Here is a 19,516-nt window from a genome sequence, read left to right on the forward strand (position 1 = left end):
GCATGGAAGCCACGACGCTGAGATGGTATACAGTGGCGATGGTAAACAGTCCCGATGGTTATCTGTATGCGGCATGTAAGCCGCAGCACTGAGAGACAAACAGCGATGGTACAAGTGGGTAATGGTTGAGTTTCAGCAAGGAAAGTATCCATGGGAAAAAACTCTGGTAACACAGTAGACACTGAGCCTGGAACGATCCTCAATCACACAGTTGTTCAGGCAATGAGTCTTTCCTAGGCCTGGAAATATACAGGGAGTGGTAACAGGTAATTGGTCAGGCTGACCAGATGAGCGGTAATTACTGGGATAGTCTGTTGGAGGTTTTAGGCACAGCAATGAATTAATGTTTAACCCTGTAGGGGCAGCTAGGACCACGATTCGTAACAGTAGCATCACCGATTGTTGACTTGTTTTTTATGGATGGAAATGACTAGAACTTTAATTTGGGTGTCCATATCATTGGTCTTTGCTGAGCCTCTACATTTGGGACTAGATCCCCTATGTGCACCAGGATACTTTGCAGACTTGATGCCCTCTGCAGATGTAGGCACACGTCAAGGCCCTGGATTACTTCTATACTTGTTCACAGTTTTCTTCATCCACAATCCCAAACATAGAGGTAACTGAAAACCTCTTTGCTAACGCTGATAAATGTGTTGTTAAAATAAACACATTTGAAAATGTTTTTAATAATGTAATACTCCAAAACATATATATCTACATACATAGCGACATGAAAGCACACCTGCAATGCTCCATGATGTGTTTCCAGAGCAGGACCTAGAAAAAGGGAATGGGTTCAAGGTTGCCTGGAATTTCTTCTGAAAATGGTCCTTTAAATAACTGCTTGGTTGATGTATCAAGCAGTGAAAGAGCGGAGAAGTGGACCATCGAAGAAGTTGCCCATAGCAACCAATCAGCTTCAAGATAGCATCTAATCATACAAGCTAAGCCTTTAGAGCTTCATGGCAGCTACATACCCATGATAGGCATATATGCATGCCAGCTACTGTGGTAAATGTCTGATTTTATACCTAGCGCACATGTAACATACAGGCTAAGAAATGAGTGATGTCTGGCTGCAACACATGCATGTCAGAGAGATGTGTATGCTACTAGCACTTGAGGGTCATTCCATGTCAAGTGGACCAATTTTCATCTCCACCTGCTGATTCTGCACCCAACCCGAATTGGAGGGCGATAGCTTTGCTACTACTGCATATTGTAAACTAAATTTTAAAAGTTAGGAGTCTATGTACTAAATCTCAGAGAGAGATAAAGTACCAACCAATCAGCTCCTAACTGCCACTTTACAGGCTTTGTTTGAGAAATGACACGAGCTGATTGGTTTGCACTTTCTCTCATCCACTTTATCTCTCTACAAAGCTTAGGACATCGGGCCTGATTCAGAGCCGGACGCTATTTGCGGTCGTTCGTCCAGAAAATAGGGGTGGCTATTCAAATGAACCGTTCGCTCTTTGTTGTCTGTTCACGCCTCTATGTCTGAACGAGCGAACAAAACTTGCGGTCGTTTTTTGAAAAAATACGCCCCCTGGCCGCTCGCATCCTACGTCATGTCCGCTATTTATTAGATTAATCGAGTACATCGACCAGCTTATGAACTGCTCACTATTCTTGTGGTTGGTTTTTGCTACCACAATCTTGCGAGCAGTTCGGGCTATAAAATAACCCAGTGACGTGGTCAATGACGCTGCTGTATTAATTATGCACACCCTTAAAACGCCCGTTTTGACCTTTAAGCACGCCTGCGATCGGATCTCCACTCCCCGTTTTCAAGCACCTTCCCCTGTTACCGCCCACATACGCCTCATTCTATCACTCAAAATAGCAGGCATTCGCTATTTAGCGAACAAACGATTTTCGGGCGCAGTGACTGGTTCGCGCATGCGTATTATGATCCGTAACGCATGCGCAGTTGGGCAAACATCGCTCGGAGCGAACGAGCGGCCGCTTACGAGCGGCCCTGAATCAGGCCCATAGACCCCTTAGTCTGACACATAAGCCAACTTTCATGTAAAATATTTATGAAAATTGGATATTCTCATATGGGGACTCCTGGTCCACGTGACATGGAATGACCAATGAGGGAAATGGACAATGCTGGTTTACTTTGAAATTTTAATTTTTCAGGGGTCTATTTACTAAGCAGTGTTAGGAGACTGAGTGAAAAGTGATAAGAAAGTGATAAGGTGCCAGCCTTTATAATTATAATTATCTGGACCAAGTTCTGATAATTATTAAATATGCCACTAAGGGGCAAATGTATCAATGGATTTTTTACGGAAAAGTATGGAAATTGCCCTTTACGCAGTTTTCACACATATTTTCAGTATCAGATCATACAGGATGTGCTAAATATGTATCTATAGCAGAAATCTCCTGTGTTACTTAAACTGTGTCTTATTTTCACTCTAAAATGGCAGTTCCACCGACCTTTGGGAAGAGCGATTTATCTAGCTCTATTAAGCTATTATAAAGCTACATTTTTGGGGGGGAACTTGAAACTAAAAGATAAATCCATATTCAGAAGGCATTAGCAGGCATTTTAGCAGAGCCTGTTGCTCTCCCCCAAGTCCCTGGTCTCAGCTATCAGCCCCTCTTATTAGAGCCGCTGATACATTATTGAGTTTAGTAATAAGCTATGCTATTAGGCCTAGGGACTTTTTTCTGTGTTCATTTGTCAGTACTCTTGGTGTACATGCATGTTATAAAGTCAATAACCTATGTGCACTATGTTGGCGATAAAATAGAAAACAATGATTTCAAGTCTAAGGATGCGAGAACACAAGGGAAACACACGTGTTACAAAATCGGTCATAGTCCTAGACACATATAAACCAGCAGTTTTATAATATAATATGTATTCTCCGGGGAACCAACCATCCCATGCTAGAACACATGGGAAACACATGGGACATCTCAGGGTGCCAATAGATCAAAGCGTCTTAATAGTTATATAGCTAAATAATCTCATGTATATGCCAAAGTCTTACTGTACATTGTTGCAGAAAAACAAATCATGGTTACATTATCATATTAGTAAAGTGCTAAGTTGTTCTGTGAAACACAGTGCACCCATCACATTATAGTCCACTCGTCAGCGTTAGCCAGCTGCCAGCCTTCTCATCATAACACATTACATGAGCGCCTCTCATGCATATTGTACATACCGGATTTATACAATATTGCATCTTCACAGGCACATGCTGAAGAAGCCACTAATATTTATATACCAGAGCTGGGGGCTACAGGCAAATGTGTAGCATCCCAGCACGTTTTACATTTTCTATTAACCACATATTCTGTACATGATGCAAACTGCCTAATAAAGCCAATGCAGCCCGGAGCCTCCCAAGAATCGTGTGCCGCTCCCGGCCCTCGGGAAAGGCAGGTAAGCCTCCCGGTAGCTGCTGACCCCTTCGCCCCCCCCGTGGGTTTACAAGAAAATCGCGGTGACGCAATTCACGCATCACTGCGTCATTTTGGCCCCACCCCCTGCTTCACAACGTTGGTAATCTCGGCATTGTGTAGCGCCATGCCCCTCAATGCTGGCCACGCCCACCTGCGATGCCGATCTGGCTGCCCCTCCCGGAAGGGGCAGCCAGAAAGTCGGCAACCCTGCGGTGGGGCATATTGAATACATGCAGATTTAGATTTGTGAGGGACGTGTCCAAGTATAAATCTACAGTGCAGTGTAATAATAAATCTCTGTAGCATTTGTGGTCTAGATGAAAAAGCAGCCAGTATTTACCCTGCATGCATGCAAATAAATAAATGTATTTGCACCCCTTGCATTAGAATATGGTTTGCCCAGGTCAACAGTTACTTGCTCCTTTTTATGTTTTACTCCCACCTCAGAATCAGGCCATAGTGCAGTATATTTATATAAGTTTTACACATTTATTTGCAGCACAAAATAACAGGAAACAATGTACAGCAGGAGGTTTTAAATCTCTCATCTGAGATGGTCCGGTCACTGGATACGTCTGGAATTGAAATCCGAAGATGTCTTGAATTGGGAATTGAATGGGCCCCAAGATGTTTCATATGACACAACACCTAGATCTCCTTGCCGTGCCTAGGCGATGTGTCACTATCGTTTCTATCTGTGTACAAGTCCTGTTAGTGCCACAGCTATCCCTCTCCGCATACCATTTATCTGAGGGCACCCAGGCAACTTAATATACGTTTGTGGAGGTGCCGGCCAGCCAGCTATATCTATACTAATATATATATTTTTTATTTTTTTTTCTCTGCAGGTTATGGTTTACCTGGCTGGGTGCTCTCCTCAATTACCAGTGGAATGCTGGATATCACATACTATACAGATAGGCGGCACTCCAAAGAAAAGAATTCCACTTAACACAGCGTCATTTGCAGCAATGTTTCAGCGCTGTTTAGTCAAGCGCTTTCATCAGACACAGCAGTACATAAACTACATGAAAGTACACTCACCTATAAGTACTTCATCGCCATGTCTGCAGGACGCCGCTCCAACCGCTTTCGAAAGAGTTGATCGCGGGAGAGCCACGTCAGAGGCAGGCGCCCAAGTGCAAAACACAGTAACTGACTGATTGTAAGCTAGCGGGATGCTGCGGTGAGCCAAATTCATCCGGTAACAAACAAAACAATAGACAAAGTAACAACTACAAATAGACATAGTCAATAAAACAAAAACAAATATATAATCTAAAATGATTACATAGAAGGTACATGAAAACAAACTTTTGTATACAATATCTTGATTTCCAAATCTGAAACATCGACCTAATATGTATGAAAAAACATGAATACAAAATAATGGCAATAGCTATGGACCATACTACCTCCAAACATCAGGCTGTGCGATGGGGTCCAATGTAGCCCCATCGTACACCAATGCCATGGTAGAGCAGGATGTATTCTTTTTACAGACAGAAATAGCCAAAAATATTTTGGCATTTTATCGCTACATAGATGACCTGTTAATATTATGGACAGGGTCAGCATAGGACTTTATCCAGTTGATTAAGTCCCATAATATGACAGATAGTCCTGTAAAATTTCCGTATACCATAGACATGACTAAGGTCAATTATTTGAATGTAACTATTGTCAAAGCAGGCCCTAAATTACAAACATCTTTGTTTTCTAAGGCCACAGACATTAATAATTTATTGTTGGCCACTAGTGCTCATCCTAAGCCCCTCAAAACCGGACTGCCATATTCTCAGTATTTAAGAATACTGCGTATTACCAGCGATAGGGAGGAAGCAGTCAAACAGATTGATGTGATGACAGATAAATTCCTGGCTAGAGGCTATAAACCCGCTATCTTGTCCAAAATAAAGAAAAAAGTTTTGTCACTACCAGTGGATAAGATTAATTCTTCTAAAATTAAAAAACCCACAACAGATTTTCTACTCTGGGATAAAACCTTTAACCATTTGAGTCGGCAGATCAGTAGCGCAGCTAAACGTCTATGGCCAATGATAAGCACAGATCCTGATTTAACTACATTAAAAAAAACAGTAAACTAATGTCATGTTACAGTAGAGGAAAAAAACATCAGAGACCATGTTGTACGTACTGACATTACCAACATGGGGAATAAAAATATGTCCACATTTCTTGGTATGTAGTCAGGATGCTGGCGGTTGAAATGCCGACTGCGAGAATCCCGACACTGGAAGCTCGGCATGGGACTAAAGATAGGCGGCTAAATACCGATGCCTATCATTAGCCCCACGTCGAAATCCTGATGCCCAGCACACCGAACGTAGGATAACCGGGCGTCACAACGTGTTAGCCGCAGGGTCAGGCACCCCCCAGCAGGGTTAAGGTGTGGGGAGGGGGGTTTAGACACCACTGGGGGGCTTAGGGTTAGGCACCCCCAAGGGAGGGTTAGGGGGGGAGAGTGGAGGGGTTAAAGATACTCACCAGCCGGCGTCAGGATTATGATGTCTCGGGCTTCCAGGGTCAGGATTTGAACAGACAGCTTTTTAAGCCATCGGTATTTAATACCCAACCCGTTTTAAATGTTCGAATTGCATTACATGTCGTTATTTACAAGCAGGGAGTTTTCATTAACCATCCCTCTACTGGTAAAACATTTAAAATTCAATACCATCTTACATGTACTAGCAAACTCTTAGTTTTCCAGATTACGTGTCCATGCACTTGCCGCTATGTGGGAAAAACCGAACCGCAGTTTAAAGGGAAACGGTATGATATACTGGTGGATGGGATGCTGGCGGTCAGAAGACCAACAGTGGCATCCTGATGGTGAAGATCCCGACAGGGGCAGGCAAGTAACCTAACCCTCCCCCTCTCCCGGTGGTGTCTAACGCTAACCTCCCCCTCCCCGCAGCCTAACCCTCCCCAGTCGGTGCTTAACCCCCCCCCATCCCCGGCCAAATCCTAACCTGAACAGATCCCTTCAAGATGCCGGCGTTGGCATTCTGACGGGCGTCGGGATTCCGACATCCGACATCTTGACCGGATCCCGTTTAAAGAGCACATGCATTACACAGGTCTGCCATCAGATCTGCTATCCTGAAGGGCCACAGTGATCAGCCGGTGGCACGCCATTTTGTAGAAGCAAACCACATTCTTTCCACCATTAAGATATTGCATTATAGTTCATGTCCCCCTCAATATTAGAGATGGTAACAGAAGTAAAAAACTATTACAGTTGGAAACTGAATGGATCCACAGGTTAGGTACTTTGACCCCTAGGGGTCTTAACGAGTCAACTTAACGCTGCTTTTTGTTGGGATTTGTATTCTTATATATAACCTCAAATGATGTGAGTATATTATATAAGTAGTATGGTCCATATCTATTGCCTTTATTTTGTATTCATGTTTCTTCATACATTAGGGTCGATGTTCCAGATCTGCAAATAGTCATTCCAAGATATTGTATACAAAGGTTTGTTTTCATGTACCTTCTACATTGATTGGTATGTAACCATTTTATATGATATATTTGTTTTTGTTTTATTGAGCTTTGTATGTCTATTTGTACTTGTTACTTTGTCTATTGTTTTGTATTGTTACCAGTTGAGTCTGGCTCAACGCAGCGTCCTGCTGGTTTACAATCAGTTATTTATTGTGTTTTGCGCTTTGTATATTTCGGTTGCCTAGCAACTTGGGCGCCTGCCTCTGACGTGGCTCTCCCGTGACCAACTGTTCCGAAAACGGTTGGAGCGGCGTCTTGCATCATGGCGATGGGGTACTTATAGGTGAGTGTACTTTATTTTCCTTGCTACAGTACCTAGTTATGAGATACTAATGTGATACACACATCTCACAAGTGTCCTTGCTTGGATAACAGCTCACATGCCATTCTCATTGTCTCATATAATTGGAAAAGATGCTGTGTATAACAAGTGGTGTGCTGGGGGATTTCATGTATTATCCCTTAAGACTGAAATAATACAATTCTAGTACAGCTGCTGTCATGTTCTTATATAACCAGAGGGCATCTGAAGGGGAGAATCGGCTCCACCTTAGTTTTATCCTCTTTAATAAGAACACTGAGCGATGTGATGCCAGATCCTGAATGTCAGGCATTATTTATTTACTGAGGGAAGGAACTGAAACCCTCCCTAAATCAGCGCTAGAAAACAGTAAAACAAAATTGAATTGGTGTATTTAAAACATCATGTCATTTATGTTTCTTTGGATAATTAATATTATTATATATTACATTTCTCGAAAAAGAATTATCAAGGAAACATACAATGAAAATAAATCAGAAATGTTTTACATAGCTTTCAGTTTAAAGGCAATGTATAAAAAGATGCAGTCCTTTGTCTGTGACTTCAATTATGGCTGGAACTTCACATTATAGTTAGAGATGAGCGGTTCGGTTTTACTCGGTTATGTTCGGATCTCAAAAACGGCATCTTATTGGCTCTACGGCTCTCATGTGTTTTGGATAGTTAATAAGATAAATACCGAATTGTCATCTTTAATTAATGTGTGCATCGTTCAGTAGAGGAGTTAGGAAATTTTATGTTATACTGTATTACTGGGCTCTACGTTTACTTGAAAGAATTCAGCTAAATTTCTTCATGTCTAAGAAGATTTTTTGATAAGTTGTGTTTGAACATGCCCCAAATCTTTCCCTTCTTCAGTAGTCTTGTAATAACAGACTATACTGCAGAGGTTTTCACAGGTTTTTAGACGTTAAGATGTTGCCCATAGCAACCAATCAGATCATACATGCCTACTCTCCTGATTTGGCCGCGAGCCTCCCAAAAATCGGACGCTGCTCCCGGCCCCCCGGAAAAGTAGGCAAGCATCACGGCCCCTCCAGTCCACCCCACAATGCAGCCACAAACATCCGCAGCGTTGGGGGCTATAACACGATTCGCGCTGAATTTCAGCATCATGATCCCGTCCCCTGCTTCACAATGCCAGAAATCTCGGAATTGTGTAGCGGGGACGGAGCCAAAATGACGCGATCGCGTGGCGCGCCCCAGCTCCGCCCCTAAATTCCGTGTAATGTGCCCAGCCGCGCCCCTCTATGCCGGCACACCCCGATAAGCCGACCTGGCTGCTCCATCCCGGAGGGGGCAGCCAGCATGTCGGCAAATATGAATCAGATTCTACTTATCATACAGTACATCTAGTACCTTCTAGAAGATTAAAGCTATCTGATTGGTTGCTATGGGCAACATCTCCACTTCTAAAAACATGAACTTTAGTAAATATACCCCTGCGCGACTAGCCAATAGCGACCTAAATGGGCGTCAGGGCATGCTGCCACATCCATATCTACTGTTCGCAACACTTTGACCCATTACCATGGCACTCAATGCCTACGAGGTAACCAGGCTGGGGCTGCTCACATTCAGGCAGGATGTGCTTGTTGCTGCTTCTCAGGAGGTAACCACACACTTGTTGTCCTCCTCATTTGGGGTAACCAGCCCAGGCTTCAGCAATGGTTCTTGTTGCTCTTTAGAGTAGTGGGCTTTTTAAAAAAAAAAAAAAAAAAAGACAACAAAAATATATTAATTTTATAATAAAAAAAGCAAGTTAATGATTGTGACTGAAACTACTCGCATGTGGCCACAATTTTGTTGCTGTAATTTAAATCTTGTGCTTGGGCTACAACATTGCTCTACGTCGGACCAGGATAAACGTATAAATGATAAAAGTTTTATTTTTCTGAAGCAGTTAATTTAAACTCCAGCAGTAGCTTGTGTTCTGCTACCGGAGTACATGGAGAAGAGAACACCGTATTAGTCTTTCAGCTGTCACTGTTTGTTTAGGTGACATATTCAAGGCCAGCACTTCCCTGGTAACTGCTGCTGTAAATACAAGGATGAAAAATCGTTTTATATATATATATATATATATATATATATATATATATATATATTGAATCCCTTCTAGATGTCCAGCACTCAACCACATGTCCCTTGCCCTTCCCAGATGAAGCAATAGATACAACAGATGAGGGCAGCACCCAGGAACCAACCTGTACTGTAAAGTGAATAAATCTCCAAAATGTTGACTTTACAGATTGTATATTTCTAATCTTTATCTGGTTCCTGAGTGGCGCCCTAATCTGCTGTATATGTAATAGATATACTACTCTTGAGTGTGCGGTCGTGCTCTGACATACGCACGCCTTGGTGTGCCAAAGGCCTTGCGCCACCAATCAACCCCTCTGCTCATCATGTCCCTACAATCTCTCCAGTTGCTGCTACATATTCTAAGTCATTGAGTGTCTCACTCGCTGAAAATGTAATCTCATCAAAATGCCAGCAGCAATGGTGATTTTCTTGACAAGCATGGAGATGGTGTCAGACATAAAAGTGTGCCTGGGCATACTGTAGACCCTGTCTGCGCACGCCTTTAGTTGCCGCCCAGTAACAGCCACTCAGTTCCAGGAGATCCATGTAATAAGACTATAATAGCCTGTAAAGCATCCTGAGACCATTCATGTGTGGGGTTGCTTCTCAGCCAAGGGAGTGGGCTCACTCACAATTTTGCTTAAGAACACAGCCATGAATAAAGAATGGTGCCAAAACATCCTCCAAGAGCAACTTCTCCCAAACATCCAAGAACAATTTGGTGATGAGCAATGCCTTTTCCAGCATTATGTAGCACCTTGCCATAAGGCAAAAGTGATAACTAAGTGGCTCGGGGAACAAAACATCGAAATTTTGGGTCCATGGCCGTGAAACTCCTTAATCCCATTGAGAACTTGTGGTCAATCCTCGAGGCGGGTGGACAAACAAAAACCCACAAATTCTGACAAACTCCAAGCATTGATTAGGCAAGAATGGGCAGCCATCAGTCAGTACGTGGCCCAGAAGTTGATTGACAGCATGCCAGGGCAAATTGCAGAGGTCCTGAAAAAGAAGGGTCAACACTGCAAATTTTGACTCTTTGCATAAACTTAATGTAATTGTCAATACAAGCCTTTGACACTTATGAAATGCTTGTAATTTTACTTCAGTATACCATAGTAACATCTGACAAAAAGGTCTAAAAACACTGAAGCAGCAAACTTTGTGAAAACCAATACTTGTGTCATTCTCAAAACTTTTGGCCATGGTTGTACAAGTCCTGACGCATGTGCAGCTTGCTAGTAATTCCAACATCGATATATAGATGGAATTGTGCCTGGAAATTAAGTTCTTGGTGAGTAAAACATTGCAGATGTATAACTAATATATAGAATACTAGTGTATAGCAAACTGGAACCTAGATCTGGAGATATTCTGATGTACTGCATGCTCTGAGAGGCTTGCTGGGAGACCTTTCTTTATATCCCGGTATAAGACCTTTGTGACCTTGGCCAAGTCACATTGTCTACTAGCTTAGCTTTTAAGCTTGATTGGGCATGGAGGAACTGTGCCTGAAATAGTCTGCATAAGGCTTCACATAAGAATTGAATGAGCTTTAAATGAAAAGCAATAAATAGAAAGGGAATGGGTATGAAATACCGCCGGCCGCTGGTATATAGGCAGTCGGCTTCCCGATTGCTTCCCATAGAAAGAGCTTAACCATGGTTGTAAGATAAGGGGTTCTCTTTCTCTATCTCAGGATATTGCTGTGATGTGTTTGCACAATGACAGGATGTAAGGATGTGCCTGCAGGGCCATATCTACCCCTTGGCAAGGATGGGACTTGCCAGGGACGCCGGCCAAGGGGGGGGCGCCGTCTGGTGGTGCCATCCGCGTTAGGGGTAGAATCAAGACGGGACTGCCAAGACTGGAGTCCCGGGTACGCCCCTGGCTTCTAGATGTCCTGGGCTGGGTAGCTGCCGGCGTGAATGAGTAAAGTTTTTTTAATTAATTTTTTAGACAAGAAGCGCGTGACGTCACGTGCCCTGCATCAATGCACTGAGGAGCCAGCCACAGCCAAAAGATAAAAGAAATGGTAAGTATCTGTGGGCTGCAGGGGCTGGATGCAGGAGGCCAGGGGCTGGAGAGACAGAAGGGGGGCTGGCTTGGGAGACAGAAGGGGGATAGCTGGGGACACAGAAGGGGGGTAGCTGGAGAAACTGAAGGGGGATGACTGGGGAGACAGAAGGAGGCTAGCTGGGGAGAAAGAAACGGATAGCTGTATATAGGAGACAGAAGGGGTGCTGCCTGATAAAACAGAAGGAGATGCTGGCTGATGAAACATGGGGGCTGGCCTGGAAGATGTTTTAAGTACAGAGTGTAATTATTTAGAAAATATGGGGGGAAAGTGACGCCAGTTCATTATTTTGCCAGGTGTTCTCGGACCCGTAGATACACCCCTGCTCAAGTGTATGTAGGTGCTGCCTGTTAGGACTTGCATTACACAAAAGATTAAGAGTAGCTCTAATTGATTCACAGGATACTGAACATTAAAAAAAAGAAAACCTTCTCACAGTCAGCAAAAAGTAGCATGCATAGCTGTTACATGAGCATATAGAAAGAAGCATCACCTTTGAAGCTAGTGTCCTAAAGTAGGGACAAGAACAACATTCTAAATATAAATTAGCAGGTGTCTATGGGGACACTAGAGGGCTACATGTATATAGCAGAGCACAAGCACTTTCGGTGTCTGCTCCTCAAAGGACAATGTGATTAATAGGCCTTTCCTGAACAGGATGATTATTATGGCACCTGCAGACTGGTGCAAGAAGCTTATAGATGACTAGAAGAAGTGTTTGGAGGCAGTCATTGTTACCAAAGGGTATGCAACCAAATATAAATAAGGATGACTTTAACACTGGCTAGGTAATAGTTTTTATTTAGTCTTTGTTAAAAAATGTGTATATATATTTTTGTTCATAACTTTGGACGGCATGGGTGCCCTAGCGCTGGCATCCCGGCGGTCAAAATTCTGATGCCGGCATCCCGTATCCCGACAGGGTTAGGATACAGACACTTGTTGGTTGGTGTCCTAACCCTCCCCCTCTCCCACCCTTCCCTCCCCAGTGCTTGAACCTAACCTCCCTCCCTAGTGCCTTAAACGAACATCCCCCTCCCCGCACCCTAAACCTCCCCCCCAGTGCCTAACACTTACCCTTCCCCTAGTGCCTAACCCCTAACCCTCTCCCCAGTGCCTAACCCCTAACCCTCCCCCCAGCCCCGCTACCTAAACTTCGGGATGCCGTCACTGGGATTGTAAGCGCCGGCATCCCCTTTGTCGGGATACTGAATATATCCCACTTTGGACATTCTATTAAAATATTCTGATGATACAAAGTTGGTGCATTTCTATTTATTTCTGAAGATATTATGCAAGTTGTACTTAAAATTCAAAGGTGCTAATGACCATAACTATAATATTGGCTGCCTACTGTACACTAATATAAAACAATATATGCAATACTGTATGTGTATAAAATACATTCAGGGTTGAGATGTGGAGAAAGGTGACGTTCTCAGCTAATTGCTATTTATGTAAAATGTAAAAAAAAAAAGACAAAATAGGGCTGATTGGTAACACTCACATGACATGTTATTCCTACCACACACAGGGCCTGATTTGGAGGTGGGCACAATGCCGTTGTTAGTGCACTGGTACGATTATTTGCTACTCATGCACAAAAAAATTGGAAAACCCCTACGGCGCATTCCACAGAAAGTACGCGGGTGGTATGGGGGTGCTGGCATTAGGATTGGTAAAGCAAAACCATGGGCATTCCTGGGTGGTGAATGGGATGTGGCCTGAAGTGTACACAAAATAAGGCAGTCTCGTGGGCGTGTTATGGGGGCGTCTGTGAAAATGGCTGCATTACACTGTCCATGGCGTCTCAGGGCTTGCACAGTCTGGGTGAAGGCTAGTACACAAGGGGAAGGCTGAAAACTACTATTTGCATATTATCACAGCGGTGTCTCCGCCAAAAGCCACAATCGCAGCTGCAATAGTGTCCACCTCATAGATCATAGAGTCCTGAAAATAAAAAACATATAATTCATTGTCCATGAATGAAAACAGATTGTCCTGGTGATCAATGTGAACAAGTGATATGAACATATAAACATAGCTCAGGTTTCAAAAGTCAGCTGCACATCTGGCATTAACCATGTTACACGGATATTTATGCCTGTGTCATTAAGCTTGGATCAGAGCGTGTAGAAATCAGCATGTAAGGAGGTAGAACTACAAAGAATTATGCAATTCATTTAACCATAAGACACTCAGAAAGTGGCAGTTTAAAAAAAAAAAAAAAACTGAATTAAGTTTAGAATATTTAAGTTTAGAACACCCAGACTGGGTGTTGGCCAAGCCAGAACCTCTCCTTTCAAAAGTGTGAGCATCATCCACACTGTCAATGTATCTGTGGAATAAGTACATGGTTTTATGATAAGCAGTAACCATTATCAGCTATGAACAGGATGTCCCCATCAAAGTTTTTATGCATAACCAATTGGTGTGCATGCTCTAGCAACCTGAGGATAGCAGGACCATTGATGGAAATGGGAAAGGAACCCTGGGACTGGGCCTGTACTGGTAATCTGCAGTTTTTCTTGAATAAGGGTCATCTGTGTCTGTTGGATGAATTGTAAAGCTGGAGATTTTGAAATACTAATTCCTGCACAATTAATTTCAGGCCAGAAGGTAATTTACTGATAGTCTGAGATGGCGCGCAAACATGGTAGTATTGGCACTTTAATACCAAAATATGGTTCACAGTATTAGACACTCAGGTTAAAAACATATTGTACTATTCTGTAGCGTAGATGCTGGCGGATGAGTGGGCTAGGAGCAAAGATGTATCATATACAGAACACTACACAGATAGCTCCTAGTAAATTATGGTGCCTGTAGTATCTGAATAGCTTATTGTAGTAATATTAAGAATAAGGGGGTAAGGGATTAATGCTTTAATGGGGTTAGGATGGAGGTTTCATTTTATGAGACTATCAGGGGTATTCAATTTGGAGCGAAAAGTCCGTGCTGGACTTTTCGCTCCACATCGCTGATTTTCCTGGGATAAAGTATCGGGCGCGCACCTGCTTTATCCCCGTTTTCAATTAAAAAGCTACGAAAACGGGAGCCGGCGAAAAAAAACGGGATTTACCAGGAATAAATTGTAGGACCCCCCTAAAGCTGTCAAAACATGGGGGATCACTATAGGTAGCCCCGTTTTAGCCTGCAAATGAAAGTCGGGGTTTTAAATAGCTGCAGCAGGTGTTTCTTTTTTCCCACATTGAAGAAGTGATGCAGAAGTGCACTTAGGTTATTTCATTTTTTTTTCGTTTTCTAAAGTGGTCCCATCAAATTTGGGGTACATGAAAATGGGTACTGGCATATTTTTATGTCCCTAAAGTAATTTTTTAAAAATTCAGCAAAAATGCACCTGCCGCTAATAGCCTATTCTAGAAAACACCTGCCGCATACTTACAGAATAGCCCTGAACCTATTTCCCTACTTTTAAACACTTTTTTTCATCCCAATTTTTAAATAATTTTTTGGGGTGTCCCTAATTTTTTTTTTACTTTTTTTGACAGTTTATTTTTAAATGACATTCCCAGGGTTGCAAGCTATTTTTTTTAAGCCTGCACCCCTAAACCCCAATTCTGCACTTTTTTTTGTCACCTATTCAGTGGTGAAAAGTTATCCCGTTTTTTTTTCAAAGACTTTTAGAACCTTCGAAAAGTCTTTGAAATTGAATACGGGGATAATTGAAATCGACGAAAATGATGTCATCAGCTATAATTTATCGCCGATTACGAAATTTTCGCTCCAAATTGAATACCCCTGTATGAAGCTGAAGGAGGAGGGTTCAATTATTCATGAGTCAATGATATTGTAAGGTGATCAAAAATATTTTGTATTGTATGGCAGTCACATAGCTCTTCAGGGGCGGAACCAGGAAAAAATGACAGTGGGGCACAGAGATTGGGGGAGCATGGTTGGAGGGTGTGACCAGGTACGGGAGTGGCTACACATCTCCGCTGCAAATGCATAGTGTCCACCTAAAGTTGTTGTGCCAAATGTTATAGCAAATTAACATTCCACAGCTCAGTAGTTGACGTAAGTAGAAGTGCTGGTATTTAAATTTAAAGTAAATGGCCGGGGGCCTGGTGGGCCGCCTAGGCCTTCAGACACTTTACGGATTTTGATATGTGAAATTAAGTTTCGATACTCTTCTGCCACCAACTGAGACTCAAATGTTAGGCCATTTAAAAAGAAATATAGCTACCTACTTTTATTCCTCAATGTGTGCTGATCTTACCAGGACCTCTATATGACATTATAGTGTAAACTTATTAATCCCAACTGTGCTGGGGATTCTGCATGTTTGTGGCTGATACATTATGACAAGTTATTCTCCATCCTGCAGAGCAAATCGGAAACTCTGACCAAACCGACAGGGGAAGTAAAGGGAAAACATTGCATTTCATGTTACCTATCAATAATATAACACACATCACAGACCCACCATAGCAGAGATATACAATTTCCATTATAGAATAAGTAGTAATAGTTTATTAAATAAAAAATGTCAATCCTGTAATGCTTCATCTCTATGAACACACCGAATTGTAGTATGTACATTGCCAGGCAATTACTTAATAAACAATATAGTGTTCTCCATACAATGCAGAGAACATTCTAGTGACTGCACTATTGTACAGAGCGCATTTTAGATTGCGCCATACATAACAACAGTATACGTTTAGGAAGCCGGCGGACAGAATGCCGACTGCCGACTTCCAGACAATTTAATCCCAACGAGGGACGAACAACAGGCGTATAATACTAGACGCCTGTCATTTTACAGACGCTGGTTAGACCGGCACCCGGCATCCCGATCGAGCGGATGCCGGGCGCCGCAGCAGACAGCCGCGGGGGGGGAGGGTTAGGGCTCCCGGGGGGGACTTAGGGTTAGGCACCCCCCCGGGAGGTTAGGGTTAGGCTAGGGGGAGGGAGGGTTAGGCACCCCCGGGCGGAGGTTAGGGTTAGGCTAGGGGGAGGGAGGGTTAGGCACCCCCGGGGGGAGGTTAGGGTTAGGCTAGGGGGAGGGAGGGTTAGGCACCCCCCCGGGGGACATAGGTGTAGGCGGCGGGGAAGGGGGGGTTAGGTTTAGGCACTTAGAGGGGGGATTAGGGTTAGGCACAGGGGGGGAGGTTAGGGTTAGGCACCCTAAAGGAGGGTTAGGGGGGAAAAATAGGTTAGTTTATACTTACCTAGGGACGATCGCGATTTCCTCCTCTGTCGGCCAGTCGCTGTCGGGATTTGAACCGCCGGCCAGAGGTCAGCGGTAATTCATACCGATTCCATAACAACCCATCCTAGTCACTCTTATGCGACATGAACATCCCAATGACCAATACATAATACAGGTGGAGGAGGGGGGATAACTGCTGTTATGAACTGCTGCTATGTACTAATAGCACAATGCAGGAGATTTCACATAACTCTCAGGCAGAGTGCTAATTAGAACTGCAGATTGCAGTCTCCATTATTATCAATAGGGAAGTCTGACCCCTATGTACCAAACTCTGAAAAACAAAGCTTTTCGGAGTTAAGTTTCTATGGAGGCTCACAAGCAGGAGGCTTACAATCAGGAGAGAGATCTTTCGATCTCTATCCCGCAGCCTCCGGCTGGTTCCGGGGGATGAGATAGAACGCATGCGTAGTGTCAGCTTCTACAGGAGAAACCTTTCACAAACATGAAACACTGCTACATAATGGCTGGGATATAACTCGCAGGGACAGCAGGTACTGAAACCGATGTGGAAAAAGAATATAGTCCTGGCGCCAGGTAAGTTGTATTTATACACGCAAGTATAACAAGCAGCTGCCAACCTGACAAGAGGGGTGCCAATCCTCAATAAATCAGCATAGGAAAACAAAACACACAGGTGGCGCTGCTAAAGATCAATAAAGAACATATATAAATAATAGATGGATTTATTTATAATAAAATAAACAGAGTAAATACTCACGGGAGTGTGATATATAACAAGTGTTAGATAAAAAATATATATAAAAAAGTATTTAAAAACACACACCAGACATAGAGATAGAATAAGATATTGCACCAAACAAAATAATAAGGACGTCTTTAGGAATACTCAGTAAATGAAGGTGCTGTTACGCCGATTTCTTTCCAGATATTGCATCCAAATATTATCATCTGATGAATTGATACAAATAGCAGCTTCCGAATTAATGTCCAAATGGTAACATCTGACACACCAATAATTGCAGCTAAGAAATAAAAGTCAATATTTTGTCTTTATAAACCGTGGAGGCTCTAAGTCTTACTCATCAACCTCTAAACACGGTATACCAGTGGTTGAAATAGTTTGTGTAGGGAGCCTGGAGACTCTCAATATCATGCTTGTCAGTCGCCACATGATAATAAATGTTCCAGGTAATCGTTAGCTGTATGTTACCATGGATATATATAGCTACCGTCAGGGAACTTGGTGATGTAACTGGAGCGGAGGGTGTCCTGCAGCGTCATGCTCACCGGGACCAATGACGCAAACGTCTGCTTTCAACCCCCGTCGGGGTTCCTGTGCGGCGTTGTCACATCCAGGTAACTGTATTGTTCTGATGCACACCTGTGTACAGCTAACACCAATAACGAATATATCCAAGAGCTGATGGTGTGTCTGTAGCTGAAGATTAACTGGTGCAGTCAGGGTCAATTGATGCTGCAATCACATATGTCTGGTGTGTAGCGGGGATCCGTATAACTTCAACACGTTTCTCTGCACACGGCAGCTTTTTCAAGAAGCGGAGATGTATATCGATATCGAACATCCAGCACACAACCAACTCATAGACGACTATAGCGACCCGCGATCAACGGTCCCTATAGTAACCTGCTCGATATCGAGCAAGTTGACCGGCATGCATGGCCAATGGACGATACAGCTATCGCTGGTCGATGGTGAGTTGGTAGGGACCATTTAAATTAACGATAACGATATCGTTCAAATCGCTCATTTAAATCGCTACGTGTGTATGCACTATAACACTTCTAGCCACCTACATGGCAGAGGCATGGATAAAACAGCTTCTCATGTAATGCAAGCCCACAGCTTGGTCTGCTCAATTTCTCAAAAAGAAAATTTTGGCCTAGAAGTGGAGAGAAAAGAATTGTGAATCTCTAAGGCGCCATGATTCAAGAAAGTTTGGGGACCCCACATTACACAATGGCCCTTTAGCTTATACTTTACTATTTTGATTGTTTCTTACTTAGTACAGCAAGACATAAATAAGATATCACTTTAAGGGTCCTATGTACTAATAATCATGGCACTGCCGAAAAGTAGATATTGCAGAGCATTTTGAATTAAAAAATCCCCGATATGTACTAAAGTTGACTTGTAGGGACAGCAGTAGTGATATTACATCCCCGGTATATTGGAAGAACCTTCACAATTGTGAAAGATTCCTATTGGGGAATCTGACACTGTGTATGCACAGCATTCGTTCTTGGAACCAGCTGTGGAAATGCTTCCATAGGCATAAAGCAGTTACGCCATCTGAGGATGTTGTAAACTAAAAGGGCCAAACTCTGTAGTCCCAATTGATAATGGGGACTGCGATCTGCACCGATAGCAATGCACAACAATGAAAATGTTTCCGATGTGAAAATAGTTACTTCTAATTGATTTCAGCATGCAAACAATGAATATGACATTTAAAACTCAGTTAGCTCTGAGCTCCAAGATATAGCCCATTTATGACGATGTAGGGGTATTCCTAGTGAAGTGGGCAGAATGGAGAGAATCTTACCATCAATCTGCGTTCTGCGTAGAGGGGGCGGGGCCTAATGACCCAATTAATGAATCAGTTATTTGTCCCCTCCCCTAACTGTGGTGCACTGAGTGACAAGCATAGTGAGCGATTCCACCAAGACATTTCAGCAATGGAACAAAGATATCAGGGTAGGTGAATCACTACTGTTGGACAGTGACAAGAGATGCCCCAGAAGAGGAGTACAAGCGACAAGCAAAGAGAAAGCACCCCCATGAATAGGCCACTATATTAGATCGTACTTTCCCATGCTGTATGTTTGTTTCGTTTTGTGTTCTTATTTG

The sequence above is a fragment of the Taudactylus pleione genome, unplaced genomic scaffold, assembly GCF_031769625.1.
Source record: "Taudactylus pleione unplaced genomic scaffold, aTauple2 ptg000218l, whole genome shotgun sequence".
NCBI classification, from domain to species: domain Eukaryota; kingdom Metazoa; phylum Chordata; class Amphibia; order Anura; family Myobatrachidae; genus Taudactylus; species Taudactylus pleione.